Source organism: Sorex araneus, chromosome 1 (assembly GCF_027595985.1).
Source record: "Sorex araneus isolate mSorAra2 chromosome 1, mSorAra2.pri, whole genome shotgun sequence".
Classification (NCBI taxonomy): domain Eukaryota; kingdom Metazoa; phylum Chordata; class Mammalia; order Eulipotyphla; family Soricidae; genus Sorex; species Sorex araneus.
Window position 1 is genome coordinate 259967651 of NC_073302.1, and position 17101 is coordinate 259984751.

A 17101-nucleotide genomic window follows, 5' to 3' on the forward strand; every position below is an offset into this window, starting at 1 on the left:
GGTGTATCTGAATAATGAGAAAATTGAGTAATTTTTAAGTACTTAATTGGGGGGGGGAACGCAGTTTCCTCTGGGAGAACTTGCAAGCTAACGAGAGTTTCTGGCCCGCATGGAAGAGTCTTGAAAACTCCCCATGTCATATTCGTATGTCAAAACCAGTAACAATGATGGATTTCATTCCCCTGACCCTGAAAGAGCCTCCAATGCGACACCATTGGAAAGTAGGAGTAAAGAGAGGTTTCTAAAATCTCAGGGCAGGGACGAATGGAGATGTTACTGAGACTGCTCAAGAAATTTGACAATCAACGAAATGATGATGATGATGATGATGATAATGATGATGATGAAAAAGAAGAAGAAGAATTGTGGGGGGGGGGGCAGGGTATAGCATGCCTGGCAGTCCCAGGGCTTACTTCTAGCCCTGTGTTCTAGATTACTCCAGAGGAACTTAGGGGACCATATAAGTTTTGAAGACTAAAACCCCCATAGGCCATATACAAAACACTCTCCCTACCTGTTATACTATCTGGCCCCTTGAGTAACATTAAGACTGAACACTTCCTATGTTTGGTGTGTATCTGATCTTATACTTAAGGAAAATTTAGGTAAGAAGCCATTTGTTTCATAAAGTAGCTCTGTCATTTTTTAAGTTCACATTTTAAAATTTCTATTTCTAGTTTGAATTTTACAACTAGAAAATATAAACAAAACTAGTTGAGATTAGAGCCCACTGGATATTAGAAAGTATAAGCTATTTGCTTTAAAAGCTGCCAAACTGGCTTGAATCCCAGGGATCACGTATGTCCCAAATTCCCACCAGAAATGATCACTGAAGTGAGGAGGCTTGAGAAAGCCCTGAGTGCAAGAGAATGTGGCCAAACAAACAAAAAGATAATTGACAGTAACAGTGACTTAGGAATTGTAGTTTGGAGCAGAGGGAATGATCCAGTCAAGGAGTGCAAATCTGTTCTCCAATGCAGAAATGTAAAGTAAAGTAACTGTATATTAGGGCTAAAATTGTGATTTTATCATGGGAAATCAATGGCTAATGATTTTAATGTGGATAATGAAACATTCTATGGCTCTCGACTTAACACATTTCACATTCTTCTTTTTCTTTCAGTGTCCCTTTGCTCCTCTCTCTCTCTCTCTCTCTCTCTCTCTCTCTCTCTCTCTCTCTCCTCTCTCTTTTACACATCATGAAGGACTTTGAGGTTCTTGAGACATCTGTCTGAATACTCCCTTTCTGATGAGTTACTCTGTATACAAGTAATTGCCATTTTGTATAGAGTGACTGGCTTCTTCAAGAAGAAATAAAATACAGGATATTTTCCTCCTTTGCTACAAATGCCAACTTACATTCCCAATAAGCAGCAAAGATATTATATGTTGATCCTGACTTTAGTTATTCTACAACTTAGGCATGTTTGTTAGTATCTTCATTAATTGTGTTGAATAGTAATTAGAATGATATTAATGTTATTTCCAGATAAGATCCTATTCATATAATTGTCTTTGATTCACAACATAATTTTTGTTAATATTTCACCTTTTATTCATTATTTGAAACAATTTGTGTTTTCTGGTGACTCTTAGTTTCATTTTTGTAGGTCCTTTTTAGTCTATCTTTTTCAATTTCCATAACTTGTCTTTATGGTCATTGCTCTCTGGTTAGAGTATGTATGTTTTTGTTGAAAAAAAAGAGCTTTTATTCTACCTGAAAATTTACTTGGGTGCTTCATTTCATATTGATTGATTCAGCAAAAGAATTTTATGTGCAAATGAGGTAATAATTTCAATTATTAACTTATCAGATTTTGACTCTTATTTTTCAGAAATATGGTAAGCAAAAATTATAGTAGGCAATAATTTATATGACCAACATTTCTGAGCTCATATAAATAATTGGTTCAAAAATACAGGGAGAGATGAACCAAGAGCTGCGGCACGAGAAGCAGAGCCTCCCGCCTACTGACTGTGATCCTGAGGTCTCCTAACCCATTTTGGCACCAGAGCAGATTCTTGCAGCCATGCATTTTGACTGTGAACTGAACTACAACCTCGTGCAGCCCGGGGAGGGATTTTTTTCCCTCTCCACCCCATTTTTCTGAGCGAAAATGGCGGCAGCGGCAGCAGCCACGCGGTGAGAGCCACCCTCTAAGACCCCTCCACCAGGAGGTAGTACTTTCTTTAGTGACGTAGCCTGTAGGTGATCCTGGGAGGGGAGGTGTTCCCGGCGCGCCTTCCGCCCAGAGATGAACCAAGAGCTGCGGCACGAGAAGCAGAGCCTCCCGCCTATTGACTGTGATCCTGAGGTCTCCTAACCCATTTTGGCACCAGAGCAGATTCTTGCAGCCATGCATTTTGACTGTGAACTGAGCTAAAATATTAGAAACCCAAAACCGCGCGGCCGCGCGGCCTCAAAGTCTTCACTTTTACCAAGGAAGAGAAATTATTAGATGATGCTTATTCAGCAGGCCTGATTGTTGGGGGAAATTTCCAATCAACAATAGTGAGTTCTGTATGGAAATATGAAATGTACTCAATATATAGAGAGAATAATGGGAATATCATCAGCTACTTAGATGGGGGGTGGGGTGGCAGGGGGGTGTATTGGGGTTCTTGGTGGTGGAACGGGTGCACTGGTGAAGGGATGGTGGTTTAATCAGTATTTGACTGTGACTTATCCTGAAAGCTTTGTATTTTTTTCCTTGTTTTCACGGTGGCTCAATAAAATATTTCTTTAAAAAAAAATACAGGAATTATTCTGACTTGGAATAACAAACTTAAATAATTGATGGTCATAGAAAAGAATAAAAAGTAGAAATTATATTTGTATCATTTGTTAATAAAAAGACTCTAAAATATCCCACACATATTTCTTTTAAAGATGGAAACATATTATTAACACTTTAAGAAAAAATCAAAGCACATTTTATTTCTAACTCACTTTTTATGTACCAAGATAATAACCTGTGTATGGTGTAAAATGTAAGATATATTAAGAATCCTTAATATTTTGAAATTTTCTAATTTTTACTTTCATATTATGTACTACAAAACTTCACTTTTTAAATTTGAGGCATCTAAGGTGACTATGAATGTAATTGTATTATTTGATGGAATTATATAATTAATAAAGATTAAATTTTGTAGAGTGTAACAAATTAAACACTCTATTAAGTTTATACTCTAGACAAGGACAGAGCAATAGTAGAGTAAAATGAAACACTCTGTTGTCTGAAGTTGTCAAGATTTTGAAATATTTTTTAATCACATATGACAGACTAAAAACAAGAAAAATAAACACAGTTCAGCTGTTTCTTATCTTGACATTACAAGTGAAAATCAGAGGTCACAATTGCCTGTAGGTAATAAATATGTTATTAACACTAATTTTACACATAAGTAGTTATAACTTCCAGAAAAAAAATAAAGATGCTAAAAAATCTTTCTTATAGTGACATGGGAAATTTGGGGGCCATCAAAATGGAATGCCATAATTTGACTTATTTACTGTCAAGATCATCCTGACCACTAGATTAGAACAGATTGCAAAAGAGAAGAGAAGACATTGAAAATCATTAGGCTATTTTTATACTCAGGCAAGAAATCAAGGTGGGTGAAATAAACTATTGTAACTGTGCTGGTAAAAACTAGTTAATATCTGCAGATGGTTTGAAGAGAACACCTCAAGAATTTATTGATAGATTGAGTGTTGACTTTTTAAAAAAGGCACATGTATATGATTGAGTTGAATTATGCTCATGTTACGTTGCCATAAGAACAAAGTAATCATTATAAAAGATAATTACAAGCAAGATTGAAATAGTTTGGGGTGGAAGGGAATGCTAATGGTATGGACCTTCATTGGTATGAAAATATTGTTTAAATCCACAAGAATAAAAGGAGCTAAAACAATTTTTTTAACTTTTTATTAAATCACCATGTGGAAAGTTACGAAGTTCTCAGGTTTGTGTCTCAGTTATACAATATTCAAACACCCATCCCTTCACCAGTGCCCATATTCCACCACCAAAAACCCCAGTATACCCCCCGCCCCCACCCCTACCCCCTACTGTATAACTAATGAATTTCACTTCATTTTCTCTTTACCTTGATTACAATCCATAGTTCAACACAAAACTCACTATAGTTGTTGGAGTTTCCACCCAAGAGAGACAGACCTACTACCAAGGAAGCATTTGATAATTAGTTTTCCATTGCTGGAAATGAAGAGATATGTAGCCTCACTGCTACAAGTACATGAATCTTTTTTTTTTCTTTTTCCTTTTCCTTTTTTTTTTTTCCCCCTCATCCCCTTTCCCGTGCCTCATAGTATGGTGTACGCCACACCGCGTTGGCCAGCATGGGGCTTTTGCTTAGTTCACAGTCCAGAGAGGTGGCTGCTACATTAATAACCTTCAATATTTCAACAAAAACCCACTGTTATTATTATTTGGAGTTTCCCCCTCCCCAAGTCAGACCTGTTCAAAAGGAACCATTTCACATTGCTGATAATTATAAATGTTATAATTTGTAATTATAACATTTATACTTTTTGGATTTCTGTATAAAGTCCAGGAAAAATTCTGCCAGAAATTGCATAGCCCAACTCACAGTCCCAGTGCATTGCTGTAAGAAGTCTCTGGAATCAAAGTCTTTAGGCGCAGAGGCTCTGGATTTATCTGGGCCGAGGGCTTGCCGGTTACGCCCCCTTCCCATGAGTTCCTGGGAGCCCCAAGAGTAAAAACCGAATACCTCTGGGTTTGTAGTCTTAGAAGATGGCGCCTGCCACGTGGGTGCCACCAACCTGCCATTTTCCATGCAGGAAGACAGGGTGGGGAGGAAAAAATCCACCCCCTGGCAAGAGCTAAAACAATTTTTGTCAGAGGAAGATGAGGGATGACAAGAAATTAATGGTCACCAAGAACAGAAGAGTATGAGGAAACTATGTCCCACAAAAGCCATGAAAAAATCAAATTTTATCAGAAGGCTACTCATTCTATCTTGATTTGATTTGTTTCAATAAAGCCAGGATCTTCTGAAATTGAGACGATAGGAAGTTTTAGAAGTTTGAAAATTGAGCAGTGATATTATCATGCTCTTCTAAATATTAGAGATCATAAATATGCAATGAGACCAGTGAACACGTTTATCTCAGCCATGTTAGATGGTGAAGGGTCAGCAAATAGTAGTTGGGAATTTGTGCTGAATCAATTCTAAGAATTGACCTACAAAATATTATAAAATGGAAGACAGGAGACTTGAAAATGTTTTGCTGAAATAATGATTTAATCTGTCTACAGAAGAAGCTACAGACATGATATAGCTTAAGAGAAATGTAAAATTAATAGGATCAATGGATATATCTCATCGTGTGGTTAAAATGTCACGGCAGTTGAATTTGTCTTTATGCTAATTGAAGCAAACTTGAGATAAGGAAGACTGACACGTTTTGTACCAATCACTTGATTTGATTACATAGAATGTGTGCAATAAACATATGCATAGGATGTATGAATAAAAATATATTTTAACAAACTTTAGTTATAGGGAAGAAATGGCATATTTATTCAATATAAGCTCTGCTGCTATTGTTTCACTGTTGCTCATCAATTTGCTCCATCGGGCACCAGTAACGTTTTTTCACTGACCCGGTGTGTGTGTGGGGGGGGGTGATCCCTGAGGGGCTCTTGCTTCTGGCTCCAAGCACCCAGCCGCACATTGGTCTGGCGCAACCTGCTACAGGGACAGTGCCAGGTGGGAAGTTTGACTAGGGCGGTATACCTGTCAAACGGTACCGCAGGTGTCCTAAGGCGAGAGCAGGGAGGACAGAAACCTCCCATGGAGCAGAAGGACAAAAGCTCTCTTGATCTTAATTTTCAATAGGAATACAGACCAGGAAAGTGGGCCCGTGGGATCCTTCTGACCTTTGGGGTTTTAAGCAGGAGGTGTCAGAAAACTTACCACAGTGATAACTGGCTTGTGGTGGCCAAGCTTCATGTCGCTTTTTGATCCTTCCATGTTGGTTCTTCCTATAACTGTGAAGCTGCTATTGTATAAACACATAAACTTAAAAAACAGCTGCCCTAAAACTATAATATGTTAGACATAAATATTTGGGGATAAATATGCACCGTAGTTTGTATGACTGGTAAGTCATTTTGCCAAATAAATTGGATGGGCATCATAGAAAGTAGATGGACTCTACCATTAACATTTCAAGCACTGTGTTCAGATGTATTTTTGCACCTATGCCATATTAAGAACACATTTGTGCTTTCTTAAAATTGTAATAAGTTCTTAAAAGGGAATACCCTGCCATAGTGGCAGTGTGGGGTGGGGGGAGACAGGACTGGGGAGGGGGGAGGGATGTTGGGTTTACTGGTGGGGGAGAATGGGCACTGGTGAAGGGATGGGTTATCAAACTTTGTAAGGGAGAAACATGAGCACAAAAATGTATAAATTTGTAACTGTACCCTCACGTTGATTCATTAATTAAAAATAAACTATTAATTAAAAAATTGTAATAAGTTCTTTAACATATGCTTTTCTAATATACTCCATATAACAAGCAACATGGTAAGACTTTTTCTAGCATGAAGATTAAATCATTGTTCAAGAGCTCATTTGTATAAAGAAAATACAAATCTAATATCCTTAATTCAAATTTGTTTTAGGGATAGTGGCTTTCATTTTCTAGGAGTAAAGAAGTTCTAAAATATTGTTTCTACATAGAAGGATCTAAATATTGCAACATAATATACACTCAATTGCACTCACATACAAAATACAGTATAAATAAGTTTTTAGGGAAAAATATGCCTGAGTTGCAAAGTTTTTCTAAGGTTTAATCATTCATTATCAATATATTATTTTGGATATAAGGAAAGTTTTTTTTTGAAATTATATAGTTATCGCCATTTTAAGAATATAAATTAGGACAAGGGTAATATAATAACCATAGTATTAAAAAAAAGAGGCAACTGTCTTCTATGTATATATTAACATGATAACCAACATCCCTCTGCAGAGAGAGAAACTGCAAATAACTACATTTAATGTACTAATAACACATAATGAGGCATGGGGAGCCAGCGGAGGAACCCAGGTGTGCGGGACCTGGGGTCGAAATTTCCAAGCCTGCTCGCATCGGGAGTGGGCCTCTTCCATCCAGATCCCCCATTTTCCAGTAGCTAGGTAGTCACACCCAGAGACTGCCCCAGGGGCCATGTAATCCCATCAATGGCCAACATCCAGAGACTATAAAACCAAGGTCCCTGAAGCAACATCTTATAGCCTAATTCTCCCCTTCGGTGAACCTGACAAGCTACTGAGAGTCTATTGCCCACTGGGGAGAGCCTGGCAAGCTCCCCATGGCATATTCATATCCAAAATACAGTCACAGATATATACATACCTCTCGGAGAGCCAGACAAGCCACCTAGAGTATCCTGCCCACACAGCAGAGCCTGGCAAGCTACTCGTGGTGTATTTGATATGCCAAAAACAATAACAATCGGTCTCATTCCCCTGACCTTGAAAGAGCCTCCAATCACTAGGAAAGACGAGTAAGGAGAGGCTACTAAAATCTCAGGGCTGAGAGTAATACAGAGCTTACTGGTGCCTGTTCAAGTATATTGACAAACAACGAGATGACAGTGATAAAGTGAATAAGACATAATACTGGACTCATATTAACTATGTTATTTTAATTATTAGTAAAGGGACCTATTCAGTATGATTTAAACATATATGTTAAAATACTTATAAACCAAATAGTTTTAAACTTTCTTGGGAAGAATGGTAACAGACTAGTTTTGTTTTTTAGTAAATATATAGTTTATGCCTTTTGAAATAGAAATGTTTAAAATAATTTTACATAATTTCTCTGTAATTATTACTACAAATTGCTAACCTTGTTGGTATTCATCTGGTTGTCATTGATAATTTCTGTGAAGTTCTGACCTACAGCATTTGCTGATTTGTAGTTTTTCTCACTTGCAGCTTAGACCTTTATTGTCACTGATTGTCTTTCCTGTTCATATTTTACATATGTACACAAAGTAATGGTTTGTTTCGGTATGCAACTGCTTGTTTTATATTTTCTAGTTACAGTTGTCAAAGGCAAGTATGATTTTGTGTTCAACATTGTCTTTTAAAGGAAATAATTATTTTTCATAAAAAATCATATCCTATTTAATGGCCAATTTATGGTTTGTGACTCCTGGGTTAATTGGTCTACTATAGCCACTATGTTATGAATAGAAAATATGAGATGATCATTTTTGTTACAATATGAATATTGGAATAAATGCTATTATAATAAATACAATGTGTAGAGATGTAAAACATATAATAGAAAATTATAAAGTTGTTGGTTTCTCTCACACAGGGAACTATGTAAAGCACAATTTTGCTAAGAAAATACAAACATAATAATTTTTATAACTGATTTAATTATAACAATCAATGTTGAAATAAAATAGGTAAGCAGTATAAAATGTAATTGTGAATGATGGCATCATAACTGGGCTGTATCCTACATGTAGCAGATGGATTTTGAGTCTTCTTTTTTATTATCTTCATGAAACACAAGTTCACTAAGCTGAACTTAAGGAACTTAGATAAAATAATAAAACGTGCATTTGGTACTGGATAGATAAAAACTTTGATTAAAATTTTTAATAGTGTAATTTTATTAGTATGCATTAATTTATAGCAGCGACCTATTTCTGCTTTCTATAAATGATATTCTATGATAAAAATGAAGATTTTTTTTTAATGGCTGGAGGAACCAGTTGGGATGGGAGATGCATGCAGAAAGTAGATGATTGACCAAGCATGCTGACCTCTCAGTGTCTGTGTTGCAAGCTATAATGCCCAAAAGTAGAGAGAGAGTATGGGCAATATTGTCTGCCATGGAGGCAGGGGGAGTGTGGGAAAGGGGGGGGTATACCGAGAATATTGGTAGTGGGGAATGTGCACTGGTGGAGGGATGGGTGTTTGATCATTGTGAGATTGTAAACCAAACATGAAAGCTTGTAACTATCTCACAGTGATTCAATAAAATTATTTTTTTTAAAAATTGAAGATTTTTGTGTAGCAATCAAAAACTTTATATCATAGTTTAATTTTTTTAAATATGAAGAAAATATTAATAACAGAAAATATTAATAACAGAAATGCTATGTTAGCTTTTCTAGACCTTATTTGCATAAAATATGGAAATAGAAATACAAATAGGAAGGCCCTAGTGCTCTGTTATAAAAAATAAAATTATTGAATATTTTTTGTTGATACATTGAGCATTTTATTCTTTAATTTATTAAAGCATTGTAGTTCATATTACATAACATAAAATTGTCACTGTCACTGTCATCCCATTGCTCATCGATTTGCTCGAGCAGGCACCAATAATGTGTGTGAGACTTGTTACTGTTTTTGGCATATCGAGTACACCACGGGTAGCTTGCCAGGCTCTGCTTTGCGGGCAAGATACTCTCAGTAGCTTGCCTGGCTCTCCCGACAGGTGGAGGAATCAAACCCGTGTCAGCTGCGTGCAAGGCAAATGCCCAATCTTCTGTGCTATTGCTCCAACAAACACAAAATTATCCCATGTAATATATTTAATATGTTTAAACATAACATAAACATAAACAGAGCCTTGGCAAGCTACCCATGGTGTACTCGATATGCCAAAAACAGTAATGACAGTCCTCATTCCCCTGATCCTGAAAAAGCCCAGTTGGGCTACAGTAGCACGCAACAGAGACGGATGGAGACATTACTGTTGCCCGCTCAAGCAAATCGATGAACAATGGAATGACATGATACAGTGAAAATAACCATTAATATCTTGACAATATTTTGTTCAGAAAAAATATAAGATTTAAAAATTTTTGCTGTAGATATAGTCTGGTGATAAGGCACATAACTTGGATATGTCAAGACCCTGAGATATCCTTGGCACCGTTTGGTCATCTGAGCACAATCCAGGTGAGTTCAGAACTGGTAGTATCTTCTAAACTGGGTGTGGGCCAACAAATAAATCATATTTCAATGAAAGTAGATATTATGCTTCTGTAGAATATAATATCACCTGAAGTCCAAAAGTCTATCACCTTTATAACAAAAAAAGGATAGATTATTAGCCTCTTTTAGTTAGCAATTCCCAAGTAACTTATCTGTCTTTATGACTCTTCTCTGTCTTTTCTACTACTTGAAAAAGTCTCATAAGCTAAGAACCAAGTTATCACTGCCAACATTTCAGGTGTCAATCTAATGTTTCAATGTGCCACAAAGTGTAAGCTTTCATGGACTGACGATCCTCCTCTAAGACAGTGTTCTTTCACAAGGAGCTTGGTAGACTGAGATTTTTGCTATTTGAGAATTTTGAATTTTTGCTAAATGTAACCATGTAGACTCTGCTTTCCTAGAAAGCAGCATTTCTGAACTGGGGCTATGGCCTCCTGTGGATCTCCCAGATAGTGCAAGGAACCACAGTTGAAAATCATGTAAGTGGGAATCTAGCATGAGCCTTCAGCCAACCAGTAGAACAAGAGGGCATTGGATGGAAACTAGTGGGTAACAGGCTGATTGGAAAAGGTTTAAGAGCATTGCTCAGAATAGCATGTCAAGAGAGAGGATAAAAGATACACTGTGATGTTCTTTATGCCAAATCTCCATAACTGTACACTATCCCTTCTACTTTATTTCTTTTCTTGATATATATTGGTTAGTGAATCACCAGTTTAACTCACACTCAAATGAAGAAGGGCAAGACTTCTTTCTTTTGAAGGACTTTTTTTTTTTTTGCTTTTTGGGTCACACTCAGCAATGCACAAGGGTTACTCCTGGCTCATGCATTCAGGAATTACTCCTGGTGGTGCTCAGGGGATGCTGGGAATCGAACTCGGGTAAGCTGTGTGCAAGGCAAACGCCCTACCCACTGTGCTATCGCTCCAACCCCTTAAAAAATGCAGTGATATATTTCAAGTATCACACAAGAAAAGCTTTTTTTTTTTTTCTTGAGGCCAAAAAGATAATATAGTTGGTAGGGTACTTTCTTTGCATACAGTTGACCATGATTAGATCTCCAGTACCCCGTGGTTTTCCATGAGTAGCCACAAGAGCAATCCTCAACACAAAGCCAGGGATAAGCCCAAAGCACCACCAGGCACAGCTCCCAAAAAACTTTCTTCTAAACAGAATATGAAATTTCTAATAATTTCATAGTAATGGCCATTTTTTGAAGAAAACATCTAGATTTGATTTTTCTGACTCTGTTGAATTGCTTCTTCATCTGTGAACTTTCCTCTAAGGTCACAAATTGCTACCAATTTATTTAATCAATAATTTTTGGGGGGGGCTGGCGGGGCATACCCAGTTTTACTCAAGGATTTCTTCTACCTCTGTGCTAGGGATCACTCCTTGTGTTTCTCAAGGGCCCATATGTGTTATAGGTGATCCAACTAGTCGGGCATGGCTAGACAAGCCCTAACTCTCTAGGCACCCAGATCATAACACATCTATAATAATACAATAAAAAAGTATTATTTCCTTGCAATTAAATATTATGTTGTTGACTAATCTTGCCCTATTCTTTTATTGCTGAGATCGCACAAGACATAATGAAGATGTAGCTAGGCATTGTACTTATTTAAAGACCTTAGAAAAAAAATATGCTTACAATTTTGTTCTGATTTTTGCATTATAAATTGTTTTCCTGGTGTGGAGAACTAACATTTTCTTACTTTGCTGATTACAATTTGGGGTTAATCTTAATTTATGAACTTTTTCTGTTATTTTTTTTTCTCATACAGACCTCTATATCTTAGAGGCAACAAATAGACAATTTTCCAACATTTTTTCTAAATTTCCTCTCTGCCACTTACTTAACAGAAAATAATCATTCAATTAAATTTATGTCATAGATTTCTCCTAAGCAAATAATAAAGAACAATATTTCCCAGTTAAAGGTCTTTAACCTATACCAATGCATTTGTGAATTCCAGAAGTCAGAGTATGCTGAAAGTTGGAGAGAAAATTCCTGGCAGTATGAAAGAATAATTGCAGTTTTTGTGTTAAACTCAAAAGGAAAATTTTTGTTAGAAGTACTGCAATTGAGAAGGAAGGTAAGTTTAGTAGCCATCTATAATTTTGATGTTTGTTAAAATTAATCTCCCCAAAATACTGGGAGATAGGAGTTTCATAGGCTAGGTTGTTATATTTCAAAATGACAGCTTCCATTCCAAGAGGAACCTATTCCTGGGTTCACAATTAGCAAGTCTAGGCAAAATTTACATCTCAATGAACTGAGAGTTCACAATTACAAATTTTCAAATGCAAATGCTCTAAAATGGGAAGGTTTTTGTTGGTTGTCCATAAAATTCTCCTCTCAATTTCATGGAGCTGAGAGGTTACTTTGTCACTACAATGGGCACCTTGAGCTAAGAAAAGTCAAAAATAAGAGGAGAATATCTAGGGAGATGGTAATTACAGAAAGAAGGTGAAGCAGTTAGGACCTTGATCCCATAGAGTATAATTGCCCTTGTATCCCAACAAAGTTTTAAAAATTACCAAGAGGAATGAAATTTTCACAGAAAAGCTTTCAGACTTCAGATTTCTATATGTATTCTCATAATAATCTTTGACCTTATAAGCTAATTTGATTTTGTCTTTTTCCAGATCCAAAAATCACTGTCACTCTCATCCCGTTGCTCATCGATTTGTTCGAGCGGGCACCAGTAACGTCTCTCATTGAGAGACTTATTGTTACTGTTTTTGGCATATTCAATACGCACGGGTAGCTTGCCGTGCGGGCTCGATACTTTCGGTAGCTTGCCGTGCTCTTTGAGAGGGGCGGAGGAATCGAACACAGGTCGGCCACGTGAAAGGCGAACGCCGAACCGCTATGCTATCTCTCCAGCCAGATCCAAAAATAGTTTCACAAAAAGTTTTAGAAAAAATTCTGTGTGTGCAAACACATGTTTTGTTTACCTGAAAGGTGTATAGTGTATTTCCATTTTATATATACATGTATATTGTAATGAGGAGATGGCACTTATCTACCTAAAGTATTTTCCTTAGAATGCATTCTTTCCTCTGCTCTTACAAAGATTAGGGAAAAAATATTTAAACCATGGGAAATATAATCAACATACAGACAAAGGCACGGAATTCTTAAAGACCCATTAATAATTGTTATTCTAATCTTAAATCAAATATAAATAGATTAAACTCGCCCTTTCTTAGTTGCCCTCTTTGTCCTGCTGCCATTTGCTCCTCCTATTCATGTCTGGAAATTTCATCCTGTCCAACCCTTTTCTTTGAGTGTACTATTCTCTATCATTGACAGCACTTACCATTCTCCTAGTGACTATCCTGACTTCTTATATCTATCACTGTTTTGTACTTTACAGTTTTAAAACAAGAACAATGTGCTATTAATTTCTAAAGCCAAGTGTTAATGCACGTGAATAACTAAATTTTATGAATGAATAAATAAATGGACAAGTGCAATTTTAATTTCCTCTCTCCTTTAGGTAGTTTTTAGCATCAATACATTTCCACATCTCAATAATGTGCAATAGTTACTATGTCATATGTTCATTAGCTGGAACATAGAGATAAAAAATGTAGTTTATATCACACAAAAACTTGCCATTATCTCAAAACTGTATTATATAGTTCAGCAAACTTATCTTGTGAATTTTATGTTATATTCTGTCATTTTATTTTTAACATACTGATAATTTTTTCCAAAAATGTATTGCCACATAGAACTACGAAAATGGCCCTCGGCTTAAGCATAAATCAAAAATTTATTTCACTTTACTTTTTATTATCAAAATGGTCACTTTTTTCATTTAAACTCTTGGTAGGGTCATTCAGTTTTGACCTATCAAGCTTTCATTTCCTGCTGTCTGAAATGAAACATCTCTCCCACCTGTAACTGACAAGAGTCACATTTCTTGTGGGATTGATTTTTTTCATCTCATTCATTCTTGTGTTCTTATCTTTCTTTCACTTTATTCCTTTACCTCAATGATAAGGTCTGTATATTTTCTTGTTGTGTTCATCTTCTCTTTTTTTCCCACCTCCATTTGTCAGCTTCAAGCTTCTTAATTTATATATGCTGCCTCTATTTTTCCCACTACTGCCTATGATTTTATCTTGTCTTTTGCTCTCAGCATTTTGTAATTTCCCTCTCTTAGCATACTGACTTTTATCCCCGATGTATGACTATGATTGAATCTTAGGTTATTTTTTCTATTATTTATTCCTGTAAATCGACTTATAATTTACTTACAAATTTCTACCTATTCTTTTAAAATTTTTTATCTTATTATGCTTCCTATATCTATAATTTATTCTCATTACTAATTTAAGAATAACTAGAAGTTATCAGGTTATTTTTTTAGCCTTGGTTTTGTTTTCTTATGATAACAATACAAATATTTGGAATCTATTTCTTCAGTGTCATTATAAACATTTTTTCACAGTTTCATAAGAGATGCTAGAATAACTTAAATGTGAAAATAAAATAAATATTTATTTAACCTCTTGAAGACATTTCTCTGTTACAATATCAGTTGCTGCAATTAGATCAGCACATATAAACAAACACAAGTAACAATTGCATAATTGAATTTAGAATATCTTAAACCACTATATACTTGAGAAAAATGTGTTGGGATTGAACAGGAAAACACATTCTGCACCATTTTACCTATTCTAATATTTCCAGTGAAAAGGTCTTTTAAAATTTTGTAATGTATGGCTAGAGCAGTAACACAATGAGCAGGGCATTTGCCTTCTAGCCCATGTTTGATCTTCACATTCCCTTAGGTTCCTCAAACCGTCCAGGAGTGATCTGAGTGCATAGCCAAAGTCCTGAGAACAACGGATTGTGGTTCAAAAAACAACACCTAAATATGATGTGCATTAATAACATTGCTTTGCCTAAATGCATTTCCAAGTATATTGATTTTATTCCAAATATATTGGTGTTATATATAAACTGACTCTAGAAATGTAAGAAGATTGAATATTTTCAGTTTGAAACTTCTTCCTCAAAGGGAAACTATCTCTTGAATAAGCCTATAAATCATAAATCTACACAATCTGATTGCTTACTATTATGAAAAGCATAGGGAAGCCTCATTTTCTTCAGACTAATTTTCCAGTGAATTATCTTCTAACCAGGTGATTTAAGAAAACTGAAGCAGAGGCTGGAACAATAGTACAGCGGGTAGGTCATTTGCCTTGCACGAGGCTGACCCAGGTTCGATTCCCAGCATCCCATATAGTCCTATGAGCACTGCCAGCGATGATTCCTGAGTGCAGAGCCATGAGTAACAACTGTGCAGTGCCAGCTGTGACCCAAAAACCAAAAAAAAAAAAAAAGAGAGAGAAGAAAATTGAAGCATTTCTCTGGGTCTGGAAACCAATGAATTGTCTTCTATGACAAATAAAAATAATCTTGACTTATGAGATGAGAACTCATGCAATATTGGAGGAAAGAATCTGCCAAGGCAGTTAATTACTTGAAGTGTATATCTTCGTTATTAATATCAAATTCTGAAATGCAGCACAAGTTTAAAAATGTCAGTGTTTAATTCCTATTTTATTTCATCTAAACTAACTCTAAATTGTAAAAAAAAACTGAATTTTATGCACACCTAAGAAAGAACATACAAACTGTCAAAAGATTATGGTGACTCTCCAATTGCTAGGCATATTGCAATTGAATCAATATTAATTGCTAGGCATATTGCAATTGAATCAATATCAAAATAGGAGTTTTAAAACTGATGTAATCAATACAAAACAGCATGAACATATAGTGTCAAGTAAATTTATATTATACTTTAATATAACTTTTACATGAATTATATTAAACAGGACTCCAGAAACCTGGAAGACACAGGCAGTAAGAGGTGGCTGACCCGGTCAGCTGTATAATGCAAATGTCGAAGGACTCAATGCTCCCTGGGGTCTGTGTGCTAAGGATTACCTTGACTATCTAGGAATGCTAGATCTGCTCAGGAATGCTATATGGGCTTTATGGTGCAGGAGATCTCACCAGGTTTGGCTAAATGCAAGCATGTTCTCACTTTAACCCCTGTGCTGCCTCTTGAACCCTATGTTGATTATTTTAATATTTTTTAAAAATATTATTATTATTTTTTGTCTTACCTGGTAATTTTGGGGAGAACTAGCAAACCTTGATCATGTAACCATATGCATGATAATACTCCCTGCAACTTGGGTCATGGTCCTTGTCGAGACTCCACTGTGTTGGATGAGATTCGGACCCTAGCTCAAGTGAGCAATAAGGAGGGTCTTGCATTTGGACCCTCGGATGCAGTCTGGTTGATGTGCAGGCGAAAGCCCCATCCCGGGACATAATAGTACATGGGCTGTTTTGAGCAGAAAACAATGAGGACAAATCAGGTTCAAGAAAGGTTTGACTGTTTCTTTCTTTTCTTTTTTCCTCTCCTCTTTCTTTTTACCTTTCCCTACTATCTAAGACACAGCAGGTAGTGTGTTTGCCTTGAATGTAGCCAACCTGGGTTTGATTCCTCTGTCCCTCTCAGGGAGCCTGGCAAGCTAGCAAGAGTATCCCACCTACACGGCAGAGCCTGGCAAGCTTCCCGTGGTGTATTCGATATACCAAAAACAGTAACAACAAGTCTCACAATGGAGACGTTACTGGTGCACACTAGAGAAAATCGATGAACAACGGGACGACAATGCTATAGTGACAGTCATACCTGGTGGTGCTTGGGAAATACTCCCAGCACATTACATGGGTTTTACACTTGGTTATTGTCAGAAGACCATTCCATGCTAGGAATTGACTCATATATACTACATACAAAACATGCAATATACTAATCTATTTTTTTTAAATTCTCAATTGGGTTGTAAGATAGTTTATTTTGCTGATCCTGATAACAATAGAATTTGAAGGATGGAGAGTGAACTGAGCTTAATTGGTCATCTTAAATACAACCCATCTAAAAGGAATTCAATCAAAACAGATAATGGGCATTCTGGGAGTGGGAGATAAAATCAGGTAAATGAAGCC